Source organism: Lissotriton vulgaris, chromosome 7 (assembly GCF_964263255.1).
Source record: "Lissotriton vulgaris chromosome 7, aLisVul1.2, whole genome shotgun sequence".
NCBI classification, from domain to species: Eukaryota; Metazoa; Chordata; class Amphibia; order Caudata; family Salamandridae; genus Lissotriton; species Lissotriton vulgaris.
The window spans coordinates 125907761-125922857 of NC_141695.1; positions in this window are offsets into that span (position 1 = coordinate 125907761).

Here is a 15097-nt window from a genome sequence, read left to right on the forward strand (position 1 = left end):
CATATTAGAGCTATTGTAAACAGTGACAGTAACTATCCCGTGGCCAGGCATTTTGAAGCAGTTCATGATAAAAAGCTGAAAGACTTACAATATACTGTTCTTTGTTCAGTACCTCAACCGAGTCGCGGTGGGGACCGCGAAAAACTACTAAGACAACGTGAATCCCAGCTTATCATGCCCCTCGACACTAAGGCCCCAAATGGTTTAAATCTGACAGAAGATTTGAAAAGCTTTCTTTAAATTTGAACTGTACATGATTTTGATCTTGGTTTATGTCAGCCTCTTTCTAAGACTGTGACTATTCTGATTTTTCCATTCTTTCTTGTTCAAGTAACTGCGTCACCTATTGGTCTTGGTCTACTTCTGCTTATCTGCTCTGATGCTTTTTGCATCCACTTTATGGAATTTTCCGTCAAAGCATCGATGTTATTTTAACCCTTGCTTTGTTCTCAGAATCTATCATTTTGCCTCATATGCTATTACCCTTCTTTTGCTTTTCTCTGGATTTCTTTTTATTTTTACACATTTTCGGTTGGGCCCCTGTTTTTCTTATTATTTTACCTTCACATTTACTTTAAGGTTATTTTCCATACACATGTATTTTATGTTCTGCACCTCTTTTGCATAACATGACTTGTATTATTGCTGGTTCTTTTTGCTGATATGGTAGTCTTTTGATTAGCTACAGTGTTGTGGTCATTGTATTCAGGCACTATATCTTGATTTATATGACACGTGGGGTTTATCCTATGTTGCTGGCTCGCATTTTGCTTCATATTGTTAAATTTTGGCACTTTGCCAGTATACCTGCATTTTTGCTTGTTGTTGTGCCTTCTTTACAGTATTAGACTATTATTCAGCCAGTTTTTTTAGCTTTATTTGCCTATGGCCATTGCTTACATGTTAGCAGTCTATAACGTGTCAGCTCCGTGTAATTTTATTTACCCACTACTCATTGTTAATACTTGTCCACTTTGCCATTATCAGCTTACAATCAGACACAAAAGAATATTGCCTTTCAATTATTTACTTGTTAAGTCTTAATGTTCATGTCCCTGCAAATTTTAAAACAAAATTTATGTGCACTGTTCTTTTATTTTTTCTTGTCTGGGCGTGTTCCCTCAATTAAGCCCCTCCCTGTGTTGTGTATATATACCTTTATTTTTTTCTGAGTGCTTATATGTGAACAAGCTCCCTTGTGGAGCGAAACGCGTCATTTCTGTAATAAACGTTTTTCCTGCTACTCACTAGAGTTGGATCGTTTGTGAGCTCCTTTCGACTGTCTGTTGTGGCGTTCTGAGGTCTGCACCCTGCCGTAGCCTGTCATCCATTGACGGGTTGGGATTTCTCTTTCATATATATATATATATATTGTGGGCTTTCGGTTGGGCTGTCAAACAAACTCACTGACATGGGAGTTCTAGGCAATGAGGGCTTTATTGTTTTATATTGCTTCCTCTTTTGTACAGGCACTCGGTAGAATGGTAAGGGGGTGTCCACTTCCTCGGCAGCTTGTTTTGACGCTCCCAATCTCCAACTCTCCCGGTGCCTTCTGGGCGTTGTAGGTCTTGCTTCCGCCGTTTTCGCCTCTCGTCCGAGATGTCACCAAAACAGAAAGAAACCACTATTAGGTTATGTTTTCCGATACTTTATCGGGGTAGGGAAGTGAGGGATCACACGTGCTCTTCAATAACAGGGTGCCGGTAAAGTGAAGGAAGGGTACCGGTGCACAGAGGGTCGGTTGCTCATGCTACGGTGGTTTACCCCACTCACGACCCGCCCACCCCGCGAACCTTGACCGTACCTGCTCGAGCCACACTTCGTGTGAAGTGTGGCTGGGCGATGCACCTCCCCGTTGGCCTCCCGGCTTGTCGCGGTCGTCTCGGGTCTGTCTTCCTTCGGTTTCCCAGGTCCGTGTTCCGCTGTCTCCCTTGACGCCTGCCTCCATCCTCCGTCGCTCGTCTACCGCCTCCTCCTTCCGATGGTCCGCTCTCAACTCTTCTCCCGATCTCCTCCTCTGCTCACCCGTCTCCTCCTGCCGCTGTTCCTCGCTTGTCTCGTCTCCCTTCCTCCTCCACTGCTCACACGCCTCCTCCAGCCGATGTTCCTCGCTTGTCTCCTCTCCCTTCCTCCTCCACTGCTCGCCTGCCTCCTCCTCGATCGCAATCCTCGGTTCTCCGTCTTCCGTTCTCCTCCACTCCGCTCCTCTCTCACGCCACCACTCTCCACTCCCTCCGGGTGTAATACACACCTGTGTCCTGGTCGGGCGCTCCTTTACCTCCAGCTGGTGGGCGGGTTCCGGGTCTAACTCCGCCCAGTTAAAGAAACACGGCTCCTCCGGGTCTTGTGAGGGATGCAGCCAGTCGATCGCCGGTTTCCAGGTATCCGTATGCTGTGCAAAAAGAGGGGACACAGGTAAAGGTAAGCCAGGAGGGCCCGAGTCCGGGTCCTCCTCGTCACACACATATATATATATATATATATATATATATATATATATATATATATATATACCCGCAGGGGTTTTATTATTTTGGAATTGCTAGGCACAGCCACGGCCCTTACTAAAGAAGGACACAGCACTACAGAGACCACTGGGGAGGTGGGCGGACAATACTAATTGGTGCTGCCTAACCGCCTGACCTGTACCCTGCCTCCAGCGCCTTTGAAGAAGTGTTTACCTAACACAAAACTCGTCAGGCTCTGCTGGACTATTTGAGCGAATATCTGCGTGTGCTCCTGCGTGCTACCTGTAATGAATAAATTGATGTATATATATTAATTCATTGCAGAACCCAAATTTCGCAAAGAACCACACGAACGCTGTCATCTGCTCTTTCATTTATAGCATCTTGCCAACAACGAACAAACCACAGGAGCAGTATTACCATCCTTAAAAAGTGCCAAACGCGTTTCAGGACTGGGAGTGCTTTCATCAGTAGCTTCTCGGAGGCACTAGGGAAACAATGTACAAAGCGCATTTTCCTTCATTATATTTCTCCCGCCCCGATGGGCGTGGCTACAAGCACTCTGGTAGATGAAGTCCGCTTTTACCATAAACCCCAGTGGGTGTTTCTCACTGTGTCTTTAGTCCATGTATAATTTGATGTTTGCGCTCGTGGTAGTCTTTGCCCTGCTTTATAGATGCCATATGAGCTGAAGCAAACTCCTCTCTGCTTAGGAGTCGACTTCATGTTCGTCCCGTTGAATGCGGCACTCACTGAACACCGCTACGGACCCACCGGAGTAGTGGGCTCCTTCCCCGACCCTGGATAAGGCCGTCACACATTAATTCATTGCAGAACCCAAATTTCGCAAAGAACCACACGAACGCTGTCATCTTCTCTTTCATTTATAGCATCTTGCCAGCAACGAACAAACCACAGGAGCAGTATTACCATCCTTAAATAGTGCCAAACGCGTTTCAGGACTGGGAGTCCTTTCATCAGTGGCTTCTCGGAGGCACTAGGGAAACAATGTACAAAGCGCATTTTCCTTCATTATATTTCTCCCGCCCCGATGGGCGTGGCTACAAGCACTCTGGGAGATGAAGTTTATGGGGTTTATGGTAAAAGCGGACTGTCTGGAAAGCCGAAACAATATGGAGGTAGGAGATGATAAAGAGATGTTAAATACACATTGGAGATAATATAGTGGAAGAAAGGAAGTAACTATGAGCAAACTTACTATGTAACACAAAAAAGTTGCACAGTATATTTAAAGTCTGACTTTACATTATAATCAATTTGGTACTAGTTTACAAAATACATATAAAAATGAATAATGTCTCAAACAATTTTTGAATTATTAAATAAAAATTTATTTTTCTGATTCTTTTTCAAAATTAAAAAGAAATTCTAATAATTCATTATCAGTTTTTTTTTCATTTTCAAGTAGGAAATCTACTGCTTCCACACATTGCAGAAGTTCATTGTTCCGTGAATCATCATTGAATTCATGGTCAATTTCTGAATCTGTTTTGGTTCCTGCAACAATTTCCACGTTATTTTTCTGTTGTCCTTCCATTTTGTATGCTGTAAAATAAATTTAAAAACAATATATCAGTACAGATAGGGCACTGTTGGGTTTAAGTACAGAAAGGTAGATTGTTTTTTTAACAGTGATTTTTACGTTGGGCAGTGTATGGTAGTAGAAATATGAAAAAAATTATGAAATAAACTCTAAGTCAATTCTTAATTATACAAGACAAGTCTAACTCCATCCATAACTAAAACAGAGAAGTTTATTTTATTCTATAAGTATTACAGAGTGATAGAATATAACTATCAGAAAATGTTTTCCTAATTAGCTTACAGTACAGAACATACTTCAGTTTTTAAAATAATATCTTACCTTTCAAATAGAACTTGAAGTTATCAGTTGAAATGCAGTTGATATGTACTTCAAGAAGTATTAGTCAAAATGGCTGTGTTTCTCTCTCTTTCTTTATATATATTCTGGTACATAACCAATCAAATGTCATGATATAATAGTAGAAATTGAAAGTAATATTTTAATTGGTAGTCAATTCCAACACTTCAAATGTGTTTTGTGAAGTAATTTACCTCAGGGAATTTAGAGAGTTCTACATGCTAAATGGCTAAATGGAATTCCAACCAAATTTGTGAAAATGGTAGGGATTGGTATGTAGTATGAGCTAATGTTTAATTGGTGAAAGTGTCTCCAGTGGTTTTTCTGTAAATTACTTTCCCACCTTTTTTGAGCGAGTGCTTGTCAGTGCGTGTACCGGTACGCGAACCTGCAGCGTTACGGGAGTCCTCCATTTTGTGTTTCGGTAGAATTGAGATACAAGATGGAGGGTAAATAATGTTCAGAATGTGTAGAAGGGGGTACTTTAGACGTATCCTGACCCCCTAGGTTTTCTGAGGGTGGCTGAGGAGGCTCATATATGTAAACAAAAAAATTTGAATTTTTCGCGCGGTTAGCTGCCGGTACGCGAACCGGGTAGCGAACCGGGAAGCGAACATAAGTGAAAATTTGTGAAAAAAGGTACATTCGAAATTTCAAAAGAGTAAATAAAGTTAAGGTAGCTCTGAAAAAAGCTTTTGGGTTCTGTGTAAGTTCTAGGTACTTATAAGTAGGAACCAATACACATTCTTAAATTTAGTTTGAAAACTCTGTTCCCCTCATCTGAGAAATGCACGCCATCTCCTCTGTAGATATCTTGCATATAGTAACGCAAGTTATTGTTGTAGATAGCACCCATTCCATGGTCTCTCATGTAAGCTGAAACAGACTTATTTACATGCTTCCTCGATTTCTCAATTTGTGGACAAAATTGATTGGACCACCTCCATTTTTGTCTTTGGCATATATTGGAATATACCAAGGCAGTTTGAGGAAAAGGTGTCATCAATTGCTCAAAGGTGTCTTTTAAGAGCATTTCCAGACCTACCCCAGTCAAAGTGCCCAAATCATTTCCTCCACAGTGCACTATTATGAGGTCAGGGTTTGGCAAATGTAAAAAGGTTTTCACCAATGGTATCAATTGGTGACATTTCAATCCTCTTCGGCCATTCCATTTGATTTCCACATTTTGTAAATTGAGGTTGTGTAAATTTCTATTATCAGCATACCTGTGAGCCCAGTGGATGTAGCTATGTCCAAGAATCCAGACTGAAAACATGGCTAGAGGAGTTTTTGCTGCAGTCAGATGAAGTGTGGGAATGAAATGGCAGTTGAAATAGTGAAGTTTGTAATGAAAAAAAACTGTGGAGTTTGAGTGCAAATGATTCATAAGTAGTGATTGGTGTATTTCCATTGCTGAAAACAGAAAGTTAGGGTGCATGGATGTGTTCTTTGAAAGATGTAATTTGAATGGTTATTTAAAAATGATGTTATGAAACATTGCAGTGGATTAGCAGGTGTACTGAGAGTTCAGAGTTCATTTGAAACATTGTTGTGTGAACTTGTAAACATGAGAGGTCTGGCAGGCGGTAGTTGCTATGGAAAAAGGGCAGAAAGGGCAGAGGGGGGAAGGGTGTTGATTTGAAAATAGTGAGGGAAGAGTTTTGATTGGCTGACATGAGAGATATGTGTGATGAATATCAGCATTTCAGTGCCTTTGTTGGTTGCAGCCTCCGGGGTGCATACCTTTAATTCTGCTAAAGAAAAATTGGTGTGTTTCTGAGACTGTTTTTGTAATTCTGAATTTGTAAAGGTGAGTTATCGTTTCTATGTTTTAGATAAAGACTAGTATGCTTTTTTGCGTAAATAAGAAAGCCAGCTGAGTATTTAAAATAATGTTTTGAGTCAAGTGTTTGCATTATGCTTTCAAAGAAGATTTTGCATTCTTTTACCAATTGTAATTGCAGATAATGTAAAGTATTAGTACTGACAAGGTGTGGTTGTACATAGGAGCTGTGCTGTGTTTTCAAATTATGATCAGAAAATCGTTTTTAAGGAAAAGGAATGCTTTAAAAAATTATGAGAATTTATTTACTTGTGATGTGACTCCTGCAATGCGTCGTTTTTGCGGAACAGATGCATGATGCATCTGTGTTGTTATTGCCCCATGCTGCTCTACAGTGTACATGTAAAAAATGATGCATAAGTGTTGCACGGGCATTGTAAATACTCTCCTATGTGTGCTGAGCCATTTCAAGTCACTTCCCCCTGGTTCAAGGGCCTTGTAAATACGTCCCCATGTGTGTCTGGTCATTTGTAGTCACTTTCCCCGTGGTGCAAGGCCCTTGTAAATACGCCCCCATGTGTGCTTGAAAAATGTTGATTTTAATTGTTTGAGTTACATAGCCATGTTAAAAGTTATTGAAAAAAAGGTGCAAGTACCTTAAAAAACGTGTTCATGTGTATTAGGGCATTTTAAGTCAGTTCCCCATGAATGTAGGTATATAATTGTTTTACATAAAAGGTTTAAAAACGTTTTTCGAAATCAATTAGGTTTCTTGATATGTACTGCTAGTGTTTCATAGGTTGTTTGGGGCATATTTACAAGGCCTTTGAGTCCCTTTGATGTAATTTTTCAAATTTTAATTTAAGACATTTCCCCTGGAGCAAGGTCCTTGTAAATACACTCCCATGTTTGCTTGGGTAATTTAAGTATTGATAGGGTGTGCTTCTACATAGGACGTAGACTACATCTGCATAATGAGATAAGTAAGCTGAAGAAATACAGGTGATGTGATTGTTAAATATGCAAAAATATTTTCACGTTTTTCAATTATATCACTTGTGTTTCCTGACATTACGAATCACATTGTGCAGATGATATTTAGTCATGTTCAGGGAGATAGAGGAGGTCTGGCCTTTGTTCAAGAGTGCAGTGGACATGATTCACTTCTTTGGTAGGCCTTTACATGTCTTATCACCTCTGTACTCTTCAACAAGTCTAAATTTCATCTGCAACCCTGAGTAGGCCTCACCTCAAACAAACTTCTAGATAGTCCACACCTTATCGTCATCCTGAATCAATCATTTAAAGTCTTAGGGGCAGATTTATGATGGTTGTGCGCCTCTTTTGTGCTGCTGTTGCGTCACTTTTATAATGCAGGAGAGATTTACAAGATGCACCATGTTGCAAGATAGCAGCCGCGGGTCGTGGAGGGAGTTACGGTGGGGCAGGCAGGCGGGGGAGTCATCTTTATAGCATTGCTAAATCAAATTCTTACTGTTATTGATTTACTGTTTGGTAATAGTGGTTAATAACATTTTTTTTATAATATTTTACCACAGATTCAACTGCAGATTATTTAGAAATTAGACAATGCCGTCTAAGGATAGAATCCGAAAGGCTACGAAATGTCAAAGACAGCAGATTACTAAATGCTTGCAGCAGTCCTCTACATTAAAATCACCTCAACGCACGAAGAAAGCTCCGGGTAAGAGAACAAAATCATTCCTTAGAAACATTTGTAGAAACAAAAGTATAACTACAGAACAAGTTTTAGTCCAGAAAAAGAGAGCCAATTTAAATGGAAAGGAAAGGCCCGTCGAAAAAGTTTCTGCTAGAGCAGGAGATAACTCTGTGCATGGCAGTAGAAGGGAAAATACATTCAGGGACATTCGTAGGCGAATGTTCCGCAACAGGGTAATTGTCAATTTGCTAAAACAATTTAAGAAAGGTCAACAGAAAGTGGCATTTTATAAGAAAAAGAAAAATGTAGAGAAAATTATTGATCAGGCTTTCGAAATTAAGCGAAAGTTATTTATTTTGGTAATTAATAGAATTAGGAAACTAAACAAGGTAATCTATGTTTTCAAATCAAATAGTAGATGGAAGAGAGAAGTTAATCGAAATAATTTTTGTGAAGTTTTCTTAGGAGAATGATGCATAGTTCAAATAGTGAGGCATTTTTTAATGAGGAGAGTGATTTTCAGGACAATGATTTGGTGCATGCAGTTGACAGCAGTGGTCGAGCATATGAGGTAAAAGATGGTCGTCCGGTTGAAAAAGAAATACTTGTGTCTGCAGATGCAGAAGAGGCGTTAAGTGATGAGGTTTTAGGGAGACGTCCTAAGGGACCAGTGTACACCTGGAAGTGTAGTTCTATTTGCAGTGTGCGACAGGATTCCATCAATTTGCTTTGTGATTTTATACGGACATTTAATAAGAAAAGTTTAAAACAAAAAATAAAGTTGTTGCAAGATTTAGATCCTTAAAGAGTGAGAGAAGTGACAGGTTTGCATGGTCATTCACTGGCTTGTCTTTCTAGGAGAGTATGCCAGAGTGTTTTTCATCATTTCAGGATGCTAGCAGTGCATCATAATAAAGTGAGGAAATTAGTTAGAATGTTGTATTGTGCTAAGAGTCCAGCAATTATGCTTGAAAAATTAAGCAGAGCTCTTTTGCATGGTTCTGAAGTAGATGTGAAGAATATTTGTCAAGAAATTGAGTTCTGTTACTTTGCTGGTAAAGAGAACAATGTTGATATTGAACCACTAGAAGAAGGTAATGTGGAAAACAGTGTACAGATTTTCAGTACACATAAGTTTCACAAGGAAATTTCCACGTTTATGGTGAAAACATGTGAGAGGCCTAATTTCACTTGTGTGTGTTGTCGACGGACTTATTATAAGAATCAGACTAAGTTAGTGGATTTATATACAAAAAGTGATATGGAAAACAATAGTGAATGGAAGGATTTTATCACATACTTGATGGTAGAAAATTGTTTTGATTTGGGAGCAGACCAACGTATGTGTACTTATTGCTATAACAAATTAAACCAAAACCAGATGCCTGCTAGAGCGGTTTATAATAATCTGGAATTAGTTGACATTCCTTCTGAATTGAAGGATTTAAATACTTATGAATCTATTTTGATTCAAAGTGTCCATCCCTTTCAGGCTATTGTACGAATGGAGCCAAAGACAGGGAAGTTGCCTCCATCAGATTTACAGAGAGGATTAAAGGGAAGGGTTGTTTATTTGCCTTTGGATTTGAAGAAAAACATTAATATAATTGGAGTAGAGAAAGTGGAAGAGGAACCTCTGGTTATCATAGTTAATGGTGTTCCGACAAAGAGTAAGAAAATCTGGCAAGATTTAGTGGATGTTAGGAAAGTCAAAAAGGCAACATTGTATTTGATAAAAAATAATGAGTACTACAAGAATGTATGTGTTGCAGAAGAGGAAGTAAGTGAAGAAGAGGACAGCGATTTGTCCTGGACAAATTGAGAAAGTAGAAGCCTCTAAAAAGGAAGAAATATATGAACATTATAGTGTTCATCCTTTGCATTCCAAGGAAGTCATGGGGAATGCTATTGATTTGTTTCAAATGAAACAAGCCAAAGGGAGTCCCATTAGTGTTTGGGAGGAAAGTTTGGAATCTTATTTATTTATTTATTTATTTATTTATTGACATTTGTAGAGCGCGGCGAATACCCGTGGGCGTCTCGGCGCTAGTTAAGGGATGGATCAGCAACTGGGGTAAAGAAGATATACAAGGCTATTGGTCAAATAACCACGTCTTTAGCTGTTTGCGGAATGTGAACAGGGAGGGACTTGCTCGGATATGTGCAGGAAGGGTGTTCCAGAGTCTAGGGGCGGCAACCAGGAAACGCCTGTCGCCCCAGGTGACTGTTCTAGTGCAAGGCACAGCCAAGAAGTTCTGAATAGAGGAACGAAGAGATCGGGTTGGGACATAATGGAGAAGATTCTGTTTGAGAAAGTGGGGACCTTGATTATTGAGTGACTTGTAAACAATACACAGCGATTTGAATTTGATACGGCTGCGTATCGGGAGCCAATGGAGATCCCTAATGATGTTTGTAACTGGTGCGAACTTGGGGATCCCAGCCAGCATTCGTGCGGCTGCATTTTGGATTGACTGCATCTTATTTGTCACTCGGACTTGGGCATTTAAGAATAGAGCGTTACAATAGTCCAAGGAGGACAGGACTAGTGAGCTGACCAGTGTTTTCCCGGCCGTGTTCGGTAGGAAAGGTAGTATTTTCCTAATCATTCTCAATTTCATATGAGCTGAAGCCGCAGTTTTATTCGCATGTGCCATAAAATTGAGGCCAGCATCGAAGATGACGCCTAGATCTTGGTGTTTCCCACAGTTATTTCCCACAGGTCGAGGAGGACGATATGATGAGCGACCTGTTCAAATTCCTGCTTCAGAATACCGGACTTTACGATTGTATGCGGAAGATCCTAGGTTTCGTCAATGCATTCCCTATATATTTCATCTACTGTTTGAAAGTGATCTCTCTGGATTGTCTTATGCTGTGAACCACATCTTGAAAAGTGGTGTACAACTGCGAAATATCTCGGCAAGGGACTTTATGGATAAAGTCAATGTGCAAGAGAGTATTTTGGATTCTCACCTGATTAATCTGATGGCATGTCAGCGTGGTACTAATGAGTATTGGTACCGTCGTCATGGTGACTTAAAATGTATGCTGAGGAACTTAGGAACTCCCACATGGTTCCTCACTCTCAGCTGTGTTGAGTATGGCTGGGAATACTTACTAGAATTTCTACGAGAGGCAAATGAAAACATTGAAAATATCGAATTCAAGACACCCGGAGAACTGTGCTCTTTGGATCCAGTGAATGTATGCAGGTACTTCAATCATAGATTTGAAGCTATGATGTCTTTCATCATGAACAAGAAAAATCTACCTCTTGGAGAGGTGTTGGATTTCTTCTGGAGAAAGGAGTATCAAGCAAGAGGAGCTCCTCATATACATATGCTGCTATGGATCAAAGATGCACCCAAATTTGGAACAGATCCGGATGACTTAGTGATGAGTTTCATAGAACAGTATGCTACATGTGCTGTTCCAAAGACAAACGAAGACAAAAGTCTAAGAGAACAAGTTTTACGGTTTCAAAGCCATCGTTGTGGAAAGTACTATCGTCGTAAATTTAGAAACAAGGACAAGTACTACACCAAATGTCGTTTTGCATTTCCACGGTCGGTGATATCAAAAGGAAGATTTAACAATTTGATGTCTTCGTTGCGACATAATGTGACGAGGAAATCACCCAAAAACACATACAATTTGAAAAGAAACGAAGAATCCAAGTACATTAACGACTACAACCCAGTGATTTTGTCCATGTGGAATGCTAACATGGATATACAGTTTGTGGCTGACAACTGTATGTCTGTGGCTCGGTATGTGACGTCTTACATCACCAAAAAAGAAAAGACAGAATTGAAGGATATGTGGGAGGATATTTCCCATGAAAAGAGCCTCAGTAAGAAGTTGTACAGTTTCAGTCTGAAGATGTTGTCGCATCGAGAAATCGGAGCTTACGAATGTTCTGACCGGTTATCTTCAGCAAGTCTCTATGCCAAATCTAGGAGTATCATTTGGGCGAGTCTTGGTCTTGCTGCAATGCTTAATCGAGTTCTGAAACCTGTACGGGAAATTGAGTATTTGGTGGAGAAGGAGCCAAACAGTACAGATATTTTGAAGACCAACATGTTGGATACATATTATCCAAATAGAAGCAGTCACCTGGAGAATGTTTGTCTGTATGATGTTCTTCAAAATTACATTTTCAAGAGGAACATCAAAGAAGATATTGATAAAGGAGTGTATGCTGTAATTGGAAGTGAGGGATGTCTGGTCAAGCAAAGAAAATGTCATTTGATAAATCATCGAAAATTGGATTGCGAATCTCCAGAAAGAAAAGAGTTTTTCTATTTAGCTCTTTTGCAACTTTTCAAGCCTTGGCATGCAGAAGAGGAACTGCTTGGGGATTTCCTCTGTTACGAAGACTCTTTCAATGCAGCCAAGGAGTCTATAGAATGTCCTGTTTTTCCAAAATATCTAGAAATGTTGAATGCAGAAATCGAGCAGGAAGCAACAATTGCAGCTGAGATTGCTAGAGACAGTTCTCAGGACAGTCAGAGTTCTGTTTCATTGAGTCAGGATCCACTAGGAGAACTAGTTATCGAAAATGAAGCTGCCACTGCCATGATTGAAGTGGAAAGAGCCATGGCACATGCTCAGGAGGATGCGGTTAACTTAGAAGATTTGGAAAGACAACTCAACGTTGAGCAGAGGAAAATATATGACGAAGTTACCAACCAAATTGAGCATGGATTAAGTCATGAGAAGAAAGAGTGCTCATGTACGTCGTTGAAGCCTGTCCGACTATACGTGAGTGGAGAAGCAGGAACTGGAAAAAGTTTCCTTATTAAAGCAATTTCATGTTATCTGCAGAAAAGGACTGAGTCATCGCTGTCTTGTGTTGTGACCGCTCCAACTGGACTGGCAGCTCATAACATTAAAGGGATTACTTTGCATCGGCTGCTGATGCTGCCAGTGGAGCATGATAACAAATTACAATACCACAAGTTATCAGGGGATGCTTGTTGTGAAGTATCTAGAGTGTTGAAGAAGATGAAACTTCTTATCATTGACGAAGCAAGCATGGTTTCCAATGTCATGCTTGCCTTTGTGCATTTGAGAATGCAGGAAGTTCTTAAAACAGAGTATGATGTGTTATTCGGTGGCAAACACATCATTGTTTTTGGTGATCTTCTGCAGCTGACACCAGTGAAAGGACAACCAGTGTTTAAACTGCTTACACATGAAGATACCAAGAAGTGCCTAGGGAGCATTGGCAACGTTAACATATGGTTAAACTTCAGTTATGCTGAGCTGCGTGAAAATATGCGTCAGGCGAAGGACGAAGATTACAAGAATATTCTACAAAATGTTAGAATCGGGAAAGTGACTGAGCGTGGGAAAGAAGCTTTACATGCACTATTACTGTCAAATTTATATCCAGAAGAAGACGCTTTGCCAGAGGATATTTTTCAGAAAATTACTGTGAAGAAATCTGGAATATGTTTGATGCCAACTCTTGCAGAATGTTCCATCTTCAACAACAAAATGCTGAATTTAGAAAAACAAGAGATTGTGAAACTGGAAGCTATTGACAAAATAGAGCATATGGGAGCAACAATTATTTTGTCTGAGAATTTGAAATCTAAATTGGATTCATTAAAGAAGACTATATATAAACTGCGGGTTTTGAAAAGACTCTGAATGTGTGCTTAAATTGCCGTATCATTTTGAGAAGGAATTTACATGTTGAAAGAGGTCTGGTAAATGGATCAATGGGTAATGTTGTTGATTTTGAGAAATACAGATGTAGAGATGGAATTTTTAAAAATTAAATTTGATGGCATTGAGGAAGTACAGCTAATTGGTCGTTGCACAGCAAGGTTTTTGCTTGTAAAAGACTTATATGTTCGCCGTAAGCAGTTTCCTGTTTGCTTGGCATATGCGGTGACAATTCATAAATCGCAAGGTTTAAGTGTAGACACTGCTTTAGTGAATATTGGCAGTTCTGTGTTCAAAGAGGGTATGGCTTATGTAGCATTGTCACGAGTCAGAACTTTATCGGGATTGTACTTGATTGACTGTGATGTCACAAACATTTGTGCGGATCTAGATTGTGTTAAGGAATACAATAGGTTAAGTAGAGAGTATGCGCCACATTTGCCTCAATATCCTTTGTTTGAGAAACGTGTGGTAGGCCGGAAACGAAGAAATATCAGTAATAGTAGGGAGGTTGAAGCAAAAAGACCAAAAGTCGATGAACCAAAAATTGTAAGCAGGAATAAAATGAATTCTGTTGAAAATGTTGTTGGTTTTGAATTTGAAAATAGTTCTGGTGTCAACTGCTATGCTAATGTAGTTGTTAATGTTCTCTTTTCACTAGGGACTTTAAAAGAACAGATTGTGATCAATTCGGAACAAAGTTTATGCTGTTTGTTGAATTCTGTGTTAGAGAAATGTAGCGCTGATAGAACAAGAGTAGAAAGTATGTCTGAAAATCGTTTTCTGTTAGACGAATATTCAGGTCAAACACAATTCTCTGAAAATATTCAGCAGGATTGTCAGGAGTTTTTAATGTATATGCTTGATGTATTGCAAGATGAAGGTGTAGATGTAGATTATCTGTTTGGCCTTTCTTATCTATGGCAGCATGATTGCTAGAACTGTAGGCTATCAAGTACTACTAGTGTAGACTCAGAAAGATTTATATATTTAACTTTGCCTGACAGTAAATCAGTATCCTTCAATAAGCTAGTAAAGGCAGCCGATCAAAACATGGAGTGTAGCCAATGTAAGTCTGCAATGCTGTCCACGTTAATTTTACGAAGTTATGGCCAGTATGTCATTTTAATGTTCCAACGATGTAGGCCTGATGGAACTAAATTGACAAGTTTAATTAATAATTTTGTGGCTTCGCAGTTGTCAATATCAGGAAGGACTTTTATAACTACAGCAATTATATATCATGATGGTCCTTCAACTACTTCAGGACATTATACAGCTTATATAAAATCTGGAAACGGCTGGTCATTCTGCAATGATTCTGTTTTAGCTTTCAAAAAAAGATTGCCTTTCCACCTTCAAAATTCTTACCTGGTGTTCTTACAACCAAAATTTTAGGAACGGAATCTTGGGATTTGTTTAGAGGAATTTCCAGAGGTTCTAATGGCTCCTACTCTATATGGACTTTTGGATAATTGTAGTACAGAGCGAAAACTGTTTGTGTTTATAAGCTAAGTCAAGCAGCAGATCAAAATAAGGAGTAGAGGAAATGTAAGTCTGCAATGCTGTCCATATTATTTATG